Genomic DNA, 16793 nt, shown 5'->3' with positions numbered 1-16793 from the left:
CCAGAACAAAGGAGAAAGACTCCTGCACTCTTTGGACATTCACAGGCAGTTACATTACTACTTGGATAAAACTAAGGCTTTCAGAAAATCTGACCAGCTCTTTGTACCCTGTGCTGCAGGATCACAAGGAAAAGCTATCTCAAAACAGACCATTTCAAAATGGATAGGACATTGCATACGTTTCTGCTACACGCCTCATGGGAAACAGGTACCTGCTAACATTAGGTCCCACTCCTCCAGGGCTACAGCTACATCAGCAGCCTTTCTCAGGGGGGTGACAACCAAGGTTATTCTGGAAGCTGCAACTTGGAGTTCAGTGCACACCTTCACCAAACACTATCACTTACCTCTATATTCCAAGTCTAGAGCTGGTTTTGCCACTGCAGTTTTGCAGGGCCTACTAGCTTCTTCTAACCCTGTTTAACTCCACCACCCATCCTTAGCTTTGGGATTCAACCCAAGTGTGATGACTGCAGCAGGGTAACACTATGAACATAGTATAGTTTTGTACCTACCATAAATGTAGATGTTCGAGTGTTCACCCTGCTGCAGTCCAAGTTACCCTCCCTCCATCCCCTCTGAACTAGCTGGACTTATCTATACCTTTCTATCCTATACAACCTCTGTGGTGTATTTGCTTGTGCCTGAAGGTATTGCTTTATTTTCATATGTACATTTTTATATAGCACTATATATATTGCCTACCTATTGGGGGCACCTGACATCTGGGGCAAGAAGAACTGAAGAAAATTGCATTGGATGCCTCTTGTATACCCCTGGTGCACTGACGTCGGGGAAGAAGCGACAGCAACCGATGCCGGACCAAGACTTTGGAACTCGGGCAGACTGCGGGACCACCTTACAGCAGGATAACCCAAGTGTGATGACTGCAGCAGGGTGAACACTCGAACATCTACATTTATGGTAGGTACAAAACTGTACTTTTTCCCTTCTTTTTGAAATGTGTAGGGGCAGTTACCACAAGCTTCCTCACAAATTAGATCTCCTCACACAAGAGTAGTGGTGTTTGATACACCCTAACATCAGTCACCTTCAGTTGACTGACTGGATAATAGGGGTATCTGATGTTAATCTTCATTCATTCCTTACTGATGGAGTGTCTGTTCCATCCTCGGAACCGAGTCGACCTTGTAACAACTCATGCCAGCCAAAAAACTCTTGAGCTAAGCTTTACCCATAGTGCCCCTCTCCCTGTTACCTCAGATCTCATTTGCTGCTTAGATATCAAGACGTGTCAAACTAGCTCTCGGCTAAGAACTTTAAAATTTATCATCTGAAGTTGTTAATGAAGTTGTTAATCTTCTTCCATTCCTCACTGATGGGTACGGTTCCGAACCCTCGAAACCGAGTCGGCCAAATACCCAGCTAGCATACACCAAACTCTCAAGCCACGCTACTACCCACAATGCCCTTCATCTCATACCTCAGATCTCGTTTGCCGCACAGCCATATAGCAGCATTTTCACCGAGCTCTCCAGCTAAGTAGTTTTGACTTGTATAAAGTGTGTATTTCTCCACTAATTTTTCTACTAGTGTCTTTCTCATAGTCTAGCTCTACCCACAGGAATTCCTTTTTTTGCCATTGTTGGTATTTTCTTGCCTTTCCTTTCTTTTTTACCACCCTCGTGGTAATTCTTCATACCATTGCTGGTAGTCTTTCCTTTCCCTCTCTCTCTCCTTTTGTCTGAGTTAATGCTAGTATGTCAAAAAAAAGGGTACTTCAGGTTTTAAACTCTGCACGTCGTGCAGTGGTAAATTACCGAACAGAAACTTGCATTTTAAATGTGTTTATTGTTTGGGCGTTTCGCACCTTTCTGCGACTCCCTCGTGTGATATTTGTGTGAGTTTTAGTCAACGGACGTTGAATGAACGGCGCAACAAATTGATTCTGAAAGGATTGCTTTCCTCTCCTTTCTTGGAGGCTGTTTCTGCTGAGGTCTCAACCCCTCCAGTCAAGGACAAGAAGCGTCCCTGCTCAGATCCCTCTTTGGCCAGTGACAGGGGCAAGACCCATCGATCTAAGGCCTGTAGATCTTCCTCCGAGCATTGGCTTGCTGCCTCTGTGCCACCAATTTCGGCGCCGAGCGCAGTTTCTGGGAAGTCTGAATTGTCGGTTCCAGGCTCAGCATCGAAGACTACTAAATCGCTGATTACTTAGATTCTGACCAGTCTGGTTCTTGACACCTCGGCCCCAACCTCCCCTTTACAGACACCGGCTCCGACGACCTTGGATCCGATTTTGACTTCTACCCCGATTGTGACTTCGGCTCTGAGCCCCCTCTCAGTGCCGACCTTAACGTTTACGCAATTCAAATCAGAATCCTCAGCTCCGTTGAGTTCCTTACCCACGGACCAGGTATTCATCTTCTGTGGACCTGTTTGCCGGCCAAGCCTACAGTCCCTTTCTGGACCGGCCTGAATCCCCTTCCGGGATATCGGTTAGGTCTGCCAGGAGCGTTTCCGAAATAGAAATTGTTTGTCTCGTTGATCAGGTACTGACTGCAAGAGGAATCTCCAGACCCTGTTCCACTCCGGGTGTTGGGATTTTTCCTCCTTCGATGACTCCGTATTCTCGTGCTGGGGATCCTTCTGTTACAAGGCCCCCTTGCCCATTGCTTTCAACGGGACCCCTTCCTTCGGCACTGACTACTATGATGCCTGAAGCATCTAAGCCCTGGTGGGTATCAGTTCCGACAGCATCCCACCTTACTCAACCCCTTGCTTTGGGGGTGGCATATTCTGTTCTGGCCCCGGCACCAGCGGTCCTTTCGGTTCCCATGTCGGATCTGAGAGTTATATCCGCACCGAACCCTTCTCAAACTCCAGTTTCGGAGGTGGGGCGTTCGGAGCGAGGTGTGACCCTGGTTCCGATTCAGTCCTCTTCTGTGCCAGGCTCCCATCCCTCTTCGGGTGGGCCTGCCTTCCGGATTATGGAAAGGGCGCTGGAGGCTAGCAATCCCCCTTCTTCAGCTCCGCCTTTGGTTCCCCCCCTATCTCAGCCATCACCGGCCCTTAGCAGAGGACCCCTGATCCAAAGCACCCCCCTTTCCGAGGCCTCTTCGGACATCCCCACCGGAAAGCCCCCTCGGAAGAGGGTGTGCAAAAGAAAACACATGGGCTCACCTGAAGTCCCTTACTGAGGATACGGATTGCGATGCTGGGGAAGATTCCCCTAGATCACCCCCTGATGTTTCCTTTGGGGATATCTTAGAGATTTTGAGTTAGCGGGGTGACTGGAAATCTTCCACCACTTCCTCGGAGGAATCCGTATTCCTACAAGCTTTCCGCTCCCGGCCCACTACTTCCTGGGTGACCCCTCCTGCAGATGAGTTGGTCAAATTCATCGTGCAGCGAGATTGGAAGAGTCCGGTTTCAGTAGAAGCCATCTCCAGGAGATCAGACAAGGTACTTTCTCCTCCAGAGGATCAACCCCATTGGTCGAAAGGCTTACCAGTAGACGCTGTGGTGGTGACGACGGCCACAAAAAAAGGACCTGGTGGAAGAGAGTCCTGCTGTTCATCTGCCCAACAAGGAGTCCCAGGAGGTGGACAGGTTAGGAAAGCAAGTTTTTGCTGCAGCGACCTTTGCCGTGCTTTCGCTGAATTTCCTGGCACACTTTACAAAACTTCAGAGAGTCCTTATTTCTGAACTCTTTGATAGCCTTGCAGGTCAAGGGTCGGATGGAACACATGACAAAGTGGCTTCCCAACTTGCCACCCTTGAAGTGATTTTGAATTCCTCCATGAGGTTGCTCTCCCACGCAACCGAAGGAGCAGCTAGAGCAGCAGGTGCTGGAGTGGTTGTCCGACGTAATGCCTGGATGCACATTTCTGACCTACCAGATTCCTTCAAGTCTTCCTTTTTGAACGCCCCTTTTGAGCCCTCCGTGCTCTTTGGTTCTAAGGTCAAGGATACTTTGGCCAGGTGCGAGCAGGACGGAAAGACCTTGTCTGCCGTGGGCCTGCGCTTCCCCAAACCTCAGCGTTCCATCTCCAGGAACCAGAGGAGTGGAAAGTTGTGGCACAAGAAGTCACAAGGTTTCTTTCGTGACGCACGTGGCGAGGACTCCTCTAGAGGCAATGGGGGGTCCTATGGTGGAAAACGCCCATTTAGGGGCTGAGGGGGTTACAGGAATCTGGGCGCCAGAGATTCTTTCTCCGGTAGACCCTATCAACGCTCCTGAAGCGTTGCCCGATTGCTTTCCTCTGGAAACAGTCGGGGCACGTTTCTCTCTGCACCAAACAGCGTGGTCCTCCATTACCGACTATCTATGGGTGCAGAGAATTATCACCAGAGGCTATCACATTCCCCCTCAAATCCTTTCCAAGACCTCAATTCTCCATTTCCAACGTACCACCCAGTCAAAGGGAGGAGGCAGCTTCTGAAATCAAGAAGCTTCTTCTAAAGCGAGTCATCCAACAGGTCCCCCCAGATCAGTACAGATTAGGGTTCTACTCCAGACTCTCTTTGGTGCCAAAAAAGACTGGGACTGGAGGTCCATCCTGGATTTCAGTAGTTTGAACGAGTCAGTCATACAGACCAAGTTCTGCATGGTCACTATTCAATCCATCCTTCTATTCCTTCGGGAGGGTATGTGGATGTGCTCTCTAGATCTCCGGGATGCGTATTACCACATCAAAATGGACAACTGCTCCAGGAGACTTCTGCGCTTCTGGCTGGGAGCCAATCATTTTCAGTTCAGACCCCTGCCTTTCGGTCTCTCGACAGCCCCCAGTGTGTTCACGAAATGTCTAGCAGTGGTGACAGCTCACTTGAGACTTCAAGGATTCCAGGTGTTTCCTTATCTGGATGATTGGCTCCTCTCCACCCCCACTGAGCGTCTACTGACCAGGGACCTTCGCTACACTCTGTGTCTGGCGGAGTCTCTGGGTATTACTATCAACTGGGAAAAATCAAACCATCAGGCCTCACAACAACTGGAATTCATAGTGGCTATGTTCAACACTCAGCTCGGCCTAATATCTCTTCCTCATTACAGGCTCTTAAGACTGAGAACACAAGTGGAAGTGATACTCAGCCACAGGAAAGTGTCTGCAAGGGAAGTTCTGCATGCTCTGGGTTCCATGGCAGCAGCCATTCCCATTGTTCCGTTGATCAGACTTCATATGCGCCTGTTACAGTGGCTTCTTCAAACTCAATGGATACACAATCATCATCCCTTGAACGCACTAATCCTCATCACTGATCTCTGCAAACAGGGTCTCCTCTGGTGGATTAGAATGGATGAAAGTCTTTGGTGTCGCCCTTTTCACCATCTTCAGCCCAACGCCACGGTGACTACAGACGCTTCCCTGATATGGTGGGGGGGGGGGTCACTTTCAGAGAAAATCTGTTCAAGGCACGTGGTCTCCTCTAGAAGTTGACTTGCATATCAACATTCTAGAGCTCAGAGATGTGTTACTGGTGTTACAAGCTCTCCGTCCTCCTCTTTCTCTCATTCAGATTGCTATCCAGTCCGACAACGCGTCTGTGGTCTGGTACATCAACAAGCAGGGAGGGACCAGATCTTACCCCCTTTGCTGCGAAGCTATGAGAATTTGGCAGTGGGCAATAGCTTCCAACCGTTTCCTGATTGCTACACACATCCCGGGGAGTTCCAGCATGATTGCGGACAGGCTGAGTGGATGCATCCTGCTTCCTCATGAGTGGTCTTTCAACCCGAGAGTGGCGGAGGAAATTTTCAGCTGCTGTGGCCGGCCTTGCTGCGTTCTGTTTGCCTCCCCCTCCAATACAAAGTGCAGCAGCTACTTTGCCCTCTTTCCTCCGCACGGGGAGTCCCCGAGATATGCTCTGACTCCCAATTGGCCCGCGGGTCTCCTGTACGCTTATCCTCCCATCCCCTTGATACCATTGGTGTTAAGGAAAGCTACTCGGTTGAGAAGCAGAATGATTCTCATTGCTGTGTTCTGGCCTTGACAGGTTTGGTTCCACTTCCTTCAGCCACACCTGCTCCGACCTCCTTGGATCCTGGACTTCTGTCAGTATCTCATTTCTCACACCCAAGGGTTGTCGTCTCCAAATCTGACCGCACTCAAACTGACAGCTTGGTTGCTCCACTTCCGTTAGTAGCCAGGCTTGAATCACTCTCTTCTCCGGTACAAAATATTATTTTGGCCTCCCATAAACCTTCTACCAAAAAACTTTATAAAGACAAGTGGAAACGCTTTTCCTTGTGGGCACAAGAGCTGTCTCTGGATCCTGTCTCTGTTCCAGTAGCTACGGTTCTTCAATACCTGACCGATCTTTTCCTTAACGGGGCTTCTGCATCCACGATTCGGGTGCATCTAACTGCCATCTCCAATTTCCATGATGGTTCAGACAGAATTCCTATTATATCTTCTCGTCTGTGTAAGACCTTCTTGAATGGGATATTTCATTCTAGACCTCCCATTAGGCAACCTGTGGAATCATGGAATCTGTTTTGGCTCTACCTCCGTTCAAGCCGGCTGCAACCTGTGATGTGAAATTTCTGTCCTGGAAGACTTTGTTTCTGGTTGCGGTTACTTCAGCCAGACGTGTATCAGAGCTGCAAGCATTATGCATTGAGTCCTTATTTGATTTTCCATAAGGACAGAGTATCACTTTGCACCAATCCCACTTTCTTACCAAAGGTGGTTTCGGAATTCTCTGTTAATCAGTCCATTGAGTCGCCCATGTTTTTCCCTAATTATAACAACAAAGGGGAACACTGTCTCCATTCCTTGGATGTCCACAGGCGGTTACATTTTTATTTGGAAAGGACAAAGTCATTTTGGAAGTCAGATAAGCTTTTTGTTGCCTTTGCGGGCTCTACAATGGGATTGGCAGTGTCTAAGGTTACCTTGTCTAAATGGCTTAGGGATTGCATCTCCTTTGTTTATTCTCTGGAAGAGACATCAGCTCCTGGCCACATTAAACCTCATTCCACTAGAGCTGTGGCCGCTTCTGCCACCTTTCATGCTAGGGCTTCCATGGATGATATTTGTGCAGCTGCCACTTGGGCTAAACCCCATACCTTTATCAAGCATTACAAATTGAATCTGATCTCCAGGGGAAGAACTGCCTTTGGCTCTATGGTACTCCGGAATATTCTTCCATGAGGGCCACCCAGATTCTGTAGTAGCTAGGTACTCAGTCCCATCAGAGAGGAATGGAAGAAGATTAACAACATTGGATAAAGAAGTTATGTCTTACCATAACGTCCCATCTGAGTTGTTGATCTTCTTCCATTCATCACACCCTCCCACCTTCCCCCACCAAAGGCTCCTGGCATATCTTTGGGTCATTTTGGTGTGTTAGGGTTTTTGCGCAGAGATGGCCTCTGTCTTTATTTCTGTTTCTAATATATGATGTTATGTAGTCCAATCTCGCCTACATTCTTACCCGTGGGTTCGGTGCTGAATCTCGGCTCTGACTTGGCCATACTCTACCTCGAAGTCTTTCAATTGGCTGGGCTAAGTGGTATCCCATGCTGCACTGCTCCCTTTCCCCAGATCTCGTTTGCTGCTCGTAAAGCTCAGACGTGGTCTCACTCTTGGCTGTGGCTAAGTATAACTTTTCTTCTTCTTTGACCAAATTTGTTGCTCCAAAAGCTATTTTCATAGCTAGGTGTGTGTGTTTTTTGTTTGTGGAAGATTTTTTGTGTGGCCTTTGTCTTGGTATCCCATTAGCTATCTCCCAACGGGCTAGGCCCGTTTCAGTTAGAGGACCTAGTCCTTTCTCCATTTGTCATCTGTTACCCTTCTCTGTTCATTTTTTTTCTGTACCCTATCCCTCCGGGCTAGGGCCGTTTAAGTTAGAGGACCTAGTCCTTCCCTTGTTTCCTGTCTGGGCCGTTTGAGTTAGAGGTCCTTGTGTGGTGTTTGCAGTTTGTGTCTAGTTCCCGCGCTTTGTTGCTGGTGTCAGGTTTGTCCAGTTGTGTTGTGTCTAGTGTCCTTCGATCATGTCCAAGGATTCAAAAGAACACAAGCCTTTGGGCTTCAAGAAATGTAGTAAATGTGGATATATGATGTCAATTACTGATGGGCACTCTGTGTGCATTTATTGTTTGGGGGCTGTCCACCTTCAGAAATCTTGTGCGTTCTGTCACGCATTCAGCCCTCGTGTTCTTCAAGAAAGGAAGAACAAACTAATTCTGAAAGGATTACTGAAACCCTCCTTCGAGGAAGATCTGGAGAGGTCTTCTAGTGCTAAGTCATCTCCCTCTAAAAGAGACAAAACCTCCAAAGCAGAAAAATGCTTTCCGGCTCCGTCAGTCTTATCAGAGCCTCCGGAGAAAGTTACTAAGTCTACTGTGGCATCCTCGGCTCCACTGGCTTCGGTGCTGAAGGAAGTTAGTGAATCGACAACCTACATAGACTCACAGCCTCTCAGAGCCGGTGATGGAGATACTAGTTCGGAGCCGGTCTCCAGTTTTTAGACCAGTTTCTCCTGCTCCAGGTCTCCTTCTGTGAGGAGGTGTAGATCTCCTACCTTATCCTCTAGGTCCTCCAGGATTCTCTCGGATGTGGATAGAGTGGTGCAGAGACTGCTCCAATCACCAGTGCTGGCGAAATTGCTTTCGGCTCCAGCCCAGTCGGCCCCGGAACCCGTCACCCATCCATCGTCGATAGATCCTCTGAGCAAATCTCATCCTTCGGAGCCAGAGTTGTCAGTGCCGTCTGATGCTTCTAGGTCAGCTCCGGTTGCCCATCCTGGCTTCTCTGCTCCGATCTCAGCTCCGACCCCATCGGCTCCATCCACGGGGTCCAGGACTCATGGTTCCTTGGTTGGACCCGAGGGAGGAGTCTCTGGACGCTCTTCGGCTCCTAGCCTCCCTTTCAGTGCTTCGGTTTGAGTGAGCCTGACCCTTGCTTCGGACCTTGTCCCTTCTGCTCCAAGGGCTTCCACGGTTGGTTGATCTTCTGAACCAGGGGGACCAGCTTTCGAGGTCATGCGGACTGTGCTGGCCAGGTCCTCAGCTGCATCATACAGCACAGACACTCTACCCCCTCCAGCTCCGGTATCAGTCTCTGATCTCCCCCTATCCTTGGACAGCGGCGACCCAAGGCCTCAGGATGCCTCCCTGAGTGGTCCTCAACTTTCTGAGGTCCCCACAGAGTTTTTGCCTGAGGAGCCACCCAGAAAAAGGACGTGCAAGAGGAAGCACATAGACTCCCAGGAAGAGTCTCTCACGTCAGACACCGACCTCGAGGAATCAGAGGGGCCCCCCCAAGTCGTCCTCTGAGGATCTCTTTCGCTTATATCCTATAGATCTTGAAGCAGAGAGGCGACTGGCCCTCTAAATTCCCCTCCGAGGAGGAGTCTGTGTTCCTGAAGGCCTTTGGGGCTCAACTCTCTGCCGCCTGGGTTTCTCCCCCTTCAACGAACTCCTGGATCTGGTTTGTTGAAGTGTGTGGGAAACCCCTGACACTGTGGAACCAGTCCCCAGGAGACACAACAAATTTCTGTCTGCCCCTGCTGACAGAGTTTCGCTCGAAGGGCGTTCCAGTAGATGCCATAGTGGTGGCAGTGGCCACCAAGAAGGATCTGGCTGAGATTTCATCTATCGTCCATCCCCCTAACAAGGAGTCTGGGACCATGGACCGGTATGGGAAGCGTATGTGTTCCTCAGCGGTCTTTACTCTGCAGTCGCTGAATTATTTGTCACATTTTACACAGCTCCAAAGAGATCTTCTGAAAGAGCTTGGAGATTCTCTGCAGGGTAGCGTTTCTGACGCAGTGGCTCAGAAAGACAACGCTCAGATGTCTACCCTAAATTATATTGCTAACTCCTCCATGAGGCTGATCTCTTACACAGCCGAAGGAGCGAGTAGGGCAGTGAGTTCCAGAGTTTCTCTCAGGAGGCACTCCTGGATGTGCCTCTGTAATTTCGCGGAGGCCTTCAAGTCTACATTCACCAACACCCTGTTTGATGGTTCGTTGTTCAGAACCAAGGTGAAGGACACTCTCACTAGGTGGAGCAAGTGGGAAAAATTCTGTCTGCCGTGTGTGTCCATTTTTCCATGCCTTCTAGACCTTATCCCAAGGACCAAAAGAGTGGGAAAATGTGGTTCAAGAAATCTCAGAGGTTTTTTCAAGACGCACAAAGTGATTCCCCCTCCAGAGGCAGGGGGAGGGGGTGGTAACTCACGTAGTCGCCGCCCTAGAGGCAGAGGAGGCCCACGACTCCTTTCGTAGTTCTCCCTACCAGCTCTCCTGATGGGAGGCCCGACTGCGCATCTCCGGAGCCAGTCGGGGGTCGCATTTCACTATACCCAGAAGCATGGCAACACATCACCCAGGACCAGTGGGTATTAAAAATAGTTTCTGGAGGACATCACATTCCCTTCTGTTCTCCTCCCCCACCAATCAAAAGAATCTCAGGTGTTCCACCCAATCAAAGGGATTCTGCAGCTTCAGAAGTTCTAAAGCTGCTAGAAAAAGGAGCCATCCACCATGTCCCGTCAGACCAGATCGGATTAGGGACTTACTCCAGATTCTTTTTGGTGCCGAAAAGAACATGGGACCTGAGACCCATCTTGGATCTCAGCTGCTTGAACCTCCACGTGAAGAAGTCCAAGTTCCGAATGGTCACATTGCACTCTATTCTCCCATTGTTGGGAAAAGAAGTATGGATTTGCTTCATCGATCTCAAGGATGCTTACTACCATATAAAGATGGACAGTGCATCCGGAAGTCATCTACGCTTCCGGCTGGGAGTCAGTAATTTTCAATTTCGTGCCCTGCCCTTTGGTCTCACCATAGCCCCCAAGGTGTTCACCAAATGTATGGCAGTGGTGATGGCTCCCTTGAGACGTCAGGGATTCCAAGAGTTTCCGTACCTGGACGACTGGCTCCTTTCTGCCACCACCAGGCATCTGCTACTACAGACCAGAGACGCCACTATCAAGCTGTGTCAACAATTGGGTATCACTCTAAACTGGGAAAAGTCTGCCATCTTGCCCTCGCAGCGTGCCACCTTTAGACGCCATGCTCATGAGGGCGTTTGTACCACAAGAAAGAATTCAGGGTTTGCAACAACAGGTGTATGCGTTGCTCCCTCTGAAAAAAGTAAAGGCAAAAATGGTTCTCAAATTGTTAGGGACGATGGCTGCAACAATTATGCTGGTTCCTCTTGAGAGGCTACACATGAGGCTCCTTCAGTGGCTGCTCTTCGCCCAGTGGTCTCTACAACATCTTCCGCTTTCTCATCTTATAATGATCGCAGACAAGTGCAAGCAAGATCTACGCTGGTGGCTTCACACTAGCAACCTCAGTGCAGGAAAGCCCTTCATCCCACCCCCTCCTATTGCCACAGTGACCACGGATGCCTCCCAGATTTGGTGGGGGGGGGGCATTATCTTGGCAGGACCGTCTAAGGCACGTGGCAGGAACAGGAGATGCATTTGCATATCAATATCTTGGAGATGAGAGTATTGCTACTAGCGTTGCAAGCACTTCAGAGCTTTCATCCTCTCGGGACAGTTGCGATCCACTCAGACAATATGTCGGTGGTATGGTATCTGAACAAACAGGGAGGAACCAAGTCATGTCCACTTTGCAGAGAGGCCATTCGAGTGTGGCAGTAGGCAGTGTCTTCCCAACATTTTCTTGTAGCAACGCACATTCCAGGGAAGTCCAACGTGATTGCCGACAGGTTGAGCAGAGCTATTCTGATGCCTCACGAGTGGCCCCTGAACAGTTAGGTTGCGGAGCAAATTTTCTGCAGATGGGGTCAGCCTTGCTGCGACCTATTTGCCAGTCCCCTCAATACTAAGTGCAGCAGCTACTTCACCCTTATCCCCCCTCAGGGGGAGTCACCCAGGAATGCTCTATTTCACGATTGTTTCTCCGGTCTACTTCATGCCTTCCCGCCTGTTCCTCTGCTGACAAAGGTTATTCAGAAAGCGCAATCCTTGGGAAGCAGAATGATTATGATTGCTCCACACTGGCCTCGTCAAATTTGGTTCCCCTTTCTCCATCCCTATCTCATGGATGACCCCTGGATTCTGGACCCGCAGCCAGATCTACTGACTCATATGTCAGGGCAGTTCCATCCCTCTCTTCAGACTCTCCGGTTGACAGCCTGGCTACTCCAGTTCCATCACTAGTCAGGCTTCATCATTTTTATCTGGAAGTGGTTCATATTCTGTCTTCCAAAAAGCCTTCGACCAGAAAGATCTATTCCAGTAAATGGAAAAGATTCTCCATCTGGGCTCATGCAAGACAAATTGATCCTTATACAGCTCCAATTTCTTCAGTTCTGGAATTTTTTTCCATGCTCTTCAATCAGGGATCAGCAGCCGCACCCATTAAAGTCCATTTGGTGGCTATTTCCACTTTTCACGTCGCTAATGAACCCAGTCTAATGACGCATAGACTTTGTAAGGCATTCTTGAATGGCACTATGCTGCTTCGTCCTCCAGTCTTAGACCCGGTCATGCCTTGGGACCTAAAGTTTGTGTTAGTGTCTCACGTCGTTCCCCTTTTAGCCTGCAGCTACTTGTGAATTGAAATATTTGACTTGGAAGACTATCTTTTTTGGTAGCCATCAGCTAGACGTGTCTCTGAGCTCCAAGCTTTGTCAATCAGACCGCCTTACTTGATATTTCACAAGGACAGGGTTTCCCTCAGACCATACCCTTCTTTTATGCCGAAGGTGGCTTCGGTTATTAATCACAACCAATCCATTTAACTGCCTGTATTTTTTCCAGAGTTTCCTAATAAGGCAGAATTTAAATTTCACCAGCTGGATGTTCTTAGACAGTTGTGTTTTTATTTGCATAGAACAAAGGATCTTAGAAAATCGGATCGGCTATTTGTCTCATTTTCAGACAATAGGATTGAGTCTCCTAAGTGACCTTGTCTAGATGGATCCCTAGTTGTATTTTCTTCATGTATGCCTCAGGTGGTAAGGAGTTACCATTTAGAGTGAAGGCTCATTTTACCCTATCGATGTCTACCTCTGCAGCGTTTCAGGCCAGGATGTCTATGGATGATATTTCTGCTGCGGCTACATGGGCATCTCCTCACACCTTTATTAATCACTACAAATTGGATTTGATATCCAGAGGCAAATCTTCCTTTGGTTCCACAGTGCTCAGGAGTATTTTCCACTGACCCTCCCAGGGTTCAGGTGCTGGGTATGCTGTCCCACAGGTAAGAACGTAGGCGAGATTGGACTACATAACATCAAGAAGTTATGTACTCACCATAACATTCAATGTATGTAGTCCATCTCGCCTCACATTCTTACTTACCCCCCCCCCCCGCCTTCCCCTGCCTGGGGGTTAGTTCTGGTTTCAGTACTCCTTTCATTGCAGCAAACAAGATCTGGGGAAAGGGAGCAGTGCAGCATGGGATACCTCTTAGCCCAGTCAATTGAAAGACTTTGAGCTAGAGTATGGCCGAGTCGGAGCTGAGGTTCGGCTCCGAACCCACGGGTAAGAATGCGAGATGGACTACATACATCGAACGTTATGATGAGTCCATAACTTCTTGTTTCTACTATATGTTCTGCAGACTCGATCTGGGGTATGGGATGAAAGGCATTGTGGGTAGTAGCGTGGCTCAAGAGTTTGGTGTACGCTAGCTTGGTATTTGGCCGACTCCGTTCCGAGGGTTCGGAACTGTACCCATCAGTGATGAATCGAAGATCATCAACAACTCAGATGGAACATTATGGTAAGACATAACTTCTTTATTCTTAAAACTTTTTCCAGTTTTTCTCTTTTACTTCTGAAATTTCCTTTTCTCATTAGTCACTAAAGTTTTACCCCCTATTGAGTGCTTTTTCTTGGTTTCCTTACCAATTTGGTAATCTCAGTGCCATCGTTGGTTCAGGCCTTCCCTCTCTGTACCTTCTTTCCCCTTACTTCTTGAGGTAGCTTAAATATCATTGTTGGTATTCTTTCCTTTCTTCCCTTTAAAAAAAAAAATTGTTCTATTTTTTCCTAATATATCGCTATACATATAGAGTTTGTACTTTGTGCTTTTACTGTTTTATAGTAAATATTTGCTGTAAGTTGTTCCCGCCATCTCTGAAAAGAAAGGGACAACAGGTTTCAAACAATGCGAACAATGCATTCGAAAAATGCCTAATTCGGGCACTCCTCTATCATGTGTCTACTGTCTGAGAGTTCCACACCTCTCTACCCAACCACCTTGCGAAATTTGTAAAGGGTTCAGTTCTTGTACCCTAACAGAGAGGAAAAATAAGCTGGTACTAAAAGGCCTTTTAAAAACTCCTTTTTCAGAGGATATTTCTGAGTCAGAGGACTCAACCCCTCCAAAGAAAGAACACTAAAGAGAAGTCATTCCATTCCTTCTTCGCCTCATACTACTGATAAAAAGTCTTCCGAACCAAAAATCCCTAAATTGGCACCAACAGCTTCGTCACCGGGGCCTCAAACACCCTCCATGGTGCCGTCCTCGTTTCCAAGACCTCAAGTATCCACTTCGGTACCATCTTCGATGACACTGACTCCGGCACCAGCCACAGTACCGATAACGTCCTCTGTACCAACCACGTCTGTACCTACCATTTCAGTCTCATCCTGTTCAGCACCAACAATAGTATACCCAACACTGGTCACTTCCCCCCTCCCTATGTATCTTACTGGTCCTGAGACCACGGTGCTGATAGGAGAAACTGTTACTTGGACCCAATATTCCCCTACGGCAGATCCATTCTTTGGTCCACCAGTGGAACCAAAATAGTGGGAACCAAAATAGGTGTCTGTTGGGTGCTTCAATACCTGCAAGGAGATCAAAGGAAGAGAATATGCAGGAGTCCGGGGATATCAACCTGCTCCTCCAGGAGCCTCTCCAAATTGGGCGTGGTGCGACTTGTGGTTAGCTACTGATGGCCGGAGGGATTTCAACACCTTCCAAAACTCGCCTCCCAACCGGAGGTAGGAATTTCTCTCCACGGACTCTTGCATATTCCCCTCCTTTGACCTCCTTGCAGGTATCGAAGCACCTGACACAGATGCTTATTTTGGTTCCCACTTCTTTGGTTCCACTGGTGGACCTCACCGTGGTTCTGGAGCCGACCCTTTGGTCATTGACTCATTAGGAGCTTGAGCCATCCTCTGGATCATGACTGGAATGCTGGCACCGTGATCCCTAGTACAGCACCAGTTTTTTTCTACTGCACCATCTACTATCCAGGAGTCTTGCAGCACCAAGTCCTCTTGGGGCTCCTTCCTTGGGAGTGGGCTCGTCGAAATGAGGTGTGACTCCAGGTCCGAGGTTGTCTTCTGTTTCGGGCTCCCATCCCTCTTCACCCAGGCCAGCTTTCCAACTGATGGAGAGAGCCCTTGCCTCTGTAGGCAAACCATCGACGTCTGAGTACCATATGTATCCTCCCACAGCTGACACAGTCCACCACATTCAAGAAACCCTACCACAAGCCCACCCTCTCTTCGGAGTCCTCTTTAGAAGCCCCCGCTAAAGAGGTACCATGTAAGAGATTGTGCAAGAGGAAGCAGGTGGACGCCCCAGAAGAGTCCCTCACCAAAGATACAGACTACGATGAAGGGGAGGAGTCGCTGTGGTCGCCCCCTGAGGAGGTCTCCTTCAAAGACATACTGGTAATCTTAAAACAACGGGGAGCCCGGAAGCCCACCAACCCCTCCTTTGAGGAGTCACTATTCTTGCAGGCTTTTCATGCTCGACCCTCCACTTCTTGAGTGACCCCGCCTGCAGACGAGCTAGTCCAACTCGTAGTGCCGAGTGCATGGAAGAGTCCTGATACTGTTGAACCAATCCCCCAGTGACCATACAAAATTCTTTCCCCGCCAGAAGAAAGTCCACACTGGTCTAAAGGCCTACTGGTAGATGCTATGGTGGTGGCGGCAGACACTATGAAAGAGCTTGCTGAGGAGAGCCATACTGTCCACCCCCCCAAACAGATTCTTGGGCTTTGAACAGGTTAAGGAAGAGAGTGTTTGCTTCATCGACTTTTGCCATTCGGTCCTTGAACTACATGGCACAATTTACCAGGCTTCAGAGAGGCCTAATCTCAGCACTCTCCGGAACCTTTGCAGGAGCAGTTTCTGATGAGGTATGTGACAGTTGCCTCACAGCTTGCAACCCTGGAATCTATATCCAACTTGTCCATGCAGTTAATCTCTCACACTACCGAAGGGGCAGCTAGAGCTGTAGGTTCAGGCGTTGTCATGAGAAGTCATGCCTGGATGCGCCTTTGTTACTTTGCTGACCCTTTTAAGTCTTTCTTAACGCTCCAGTGGAAGCTTCTTCCCTCTTTGGCCCGAAAGTGAAAGACATGTTAGCCAGGTGTGAAAAGGATGGCAAGACCTTGTTTGCCGTGGGCGTACATTTTTCCAACACCCCCCCCCCCCCCCAACAGTCGTACTGTAGGAGTCAGAGGAGAGGAAAAATGTGGCACAAGAACTCCCAGGTTCCTTTCCGTGACACACATGGTGAGTTCACCCCCACCCCACCCACTGGGGCAGAGGGGCTAACTCATCTGGAATACGCCCCTACAGAGGCAGAGAGGGTCTGCATAACCAGGGGTCCAGAAATTGATTCTCTGGACAGCCCTACCAGCACTCCTGAAGAGTGATTCGATTGCTTTCCCTGGAAGCAGTCAGGGGACATTTCTCTCTGCACCACCCTGCCTGGCAAACAATAACCACAGATTCTTAGGTGAAGAATATAATAGCCAGAGATTCACATACCCTTCAGTATCTGCCCAAAGCCATTAAGGCAAATTCCTGACAATTCCACCCGGTCAAAGGAAAGCAGCAGCTCAAGAAATACGAAAG

The 16793-nt window shown here is 48.8% G+C and overlaps 1 protein-coding gene across 4 annotated transcripts in view; it reads left to right on the top strand.

Annotated features, from left to right (window-relative positions):
- Positions 1–16793, top strand: part of CTCF (CCCTC-binding factor) — a 2058695-nt gene that overhangs the window by 1777756 nt on the left and 264146 nt on the right. The window lies entirely within an intron of this gene.

The sequence above is a fragment of the Protopterus annectens genome, chromosome 8.part0, assembly GCF_019279795.1.
Source record: "Protopterus annectens isolate FY-2018-M chromosome 8.part0, PAN1.0, whole genome shotgun sequence".
NCBI classification, from domain to species: domain Eukaryota; kingdom Metazoa; phylum Chordata; order Ceratodontiformes; family Protopteridae; genus Protopterus; species Protopterus annectens.
Note: the sequence above shows the minus strand (reverse complement) of the source record. Positions and strands in the feature narration are given on the sequence as shown.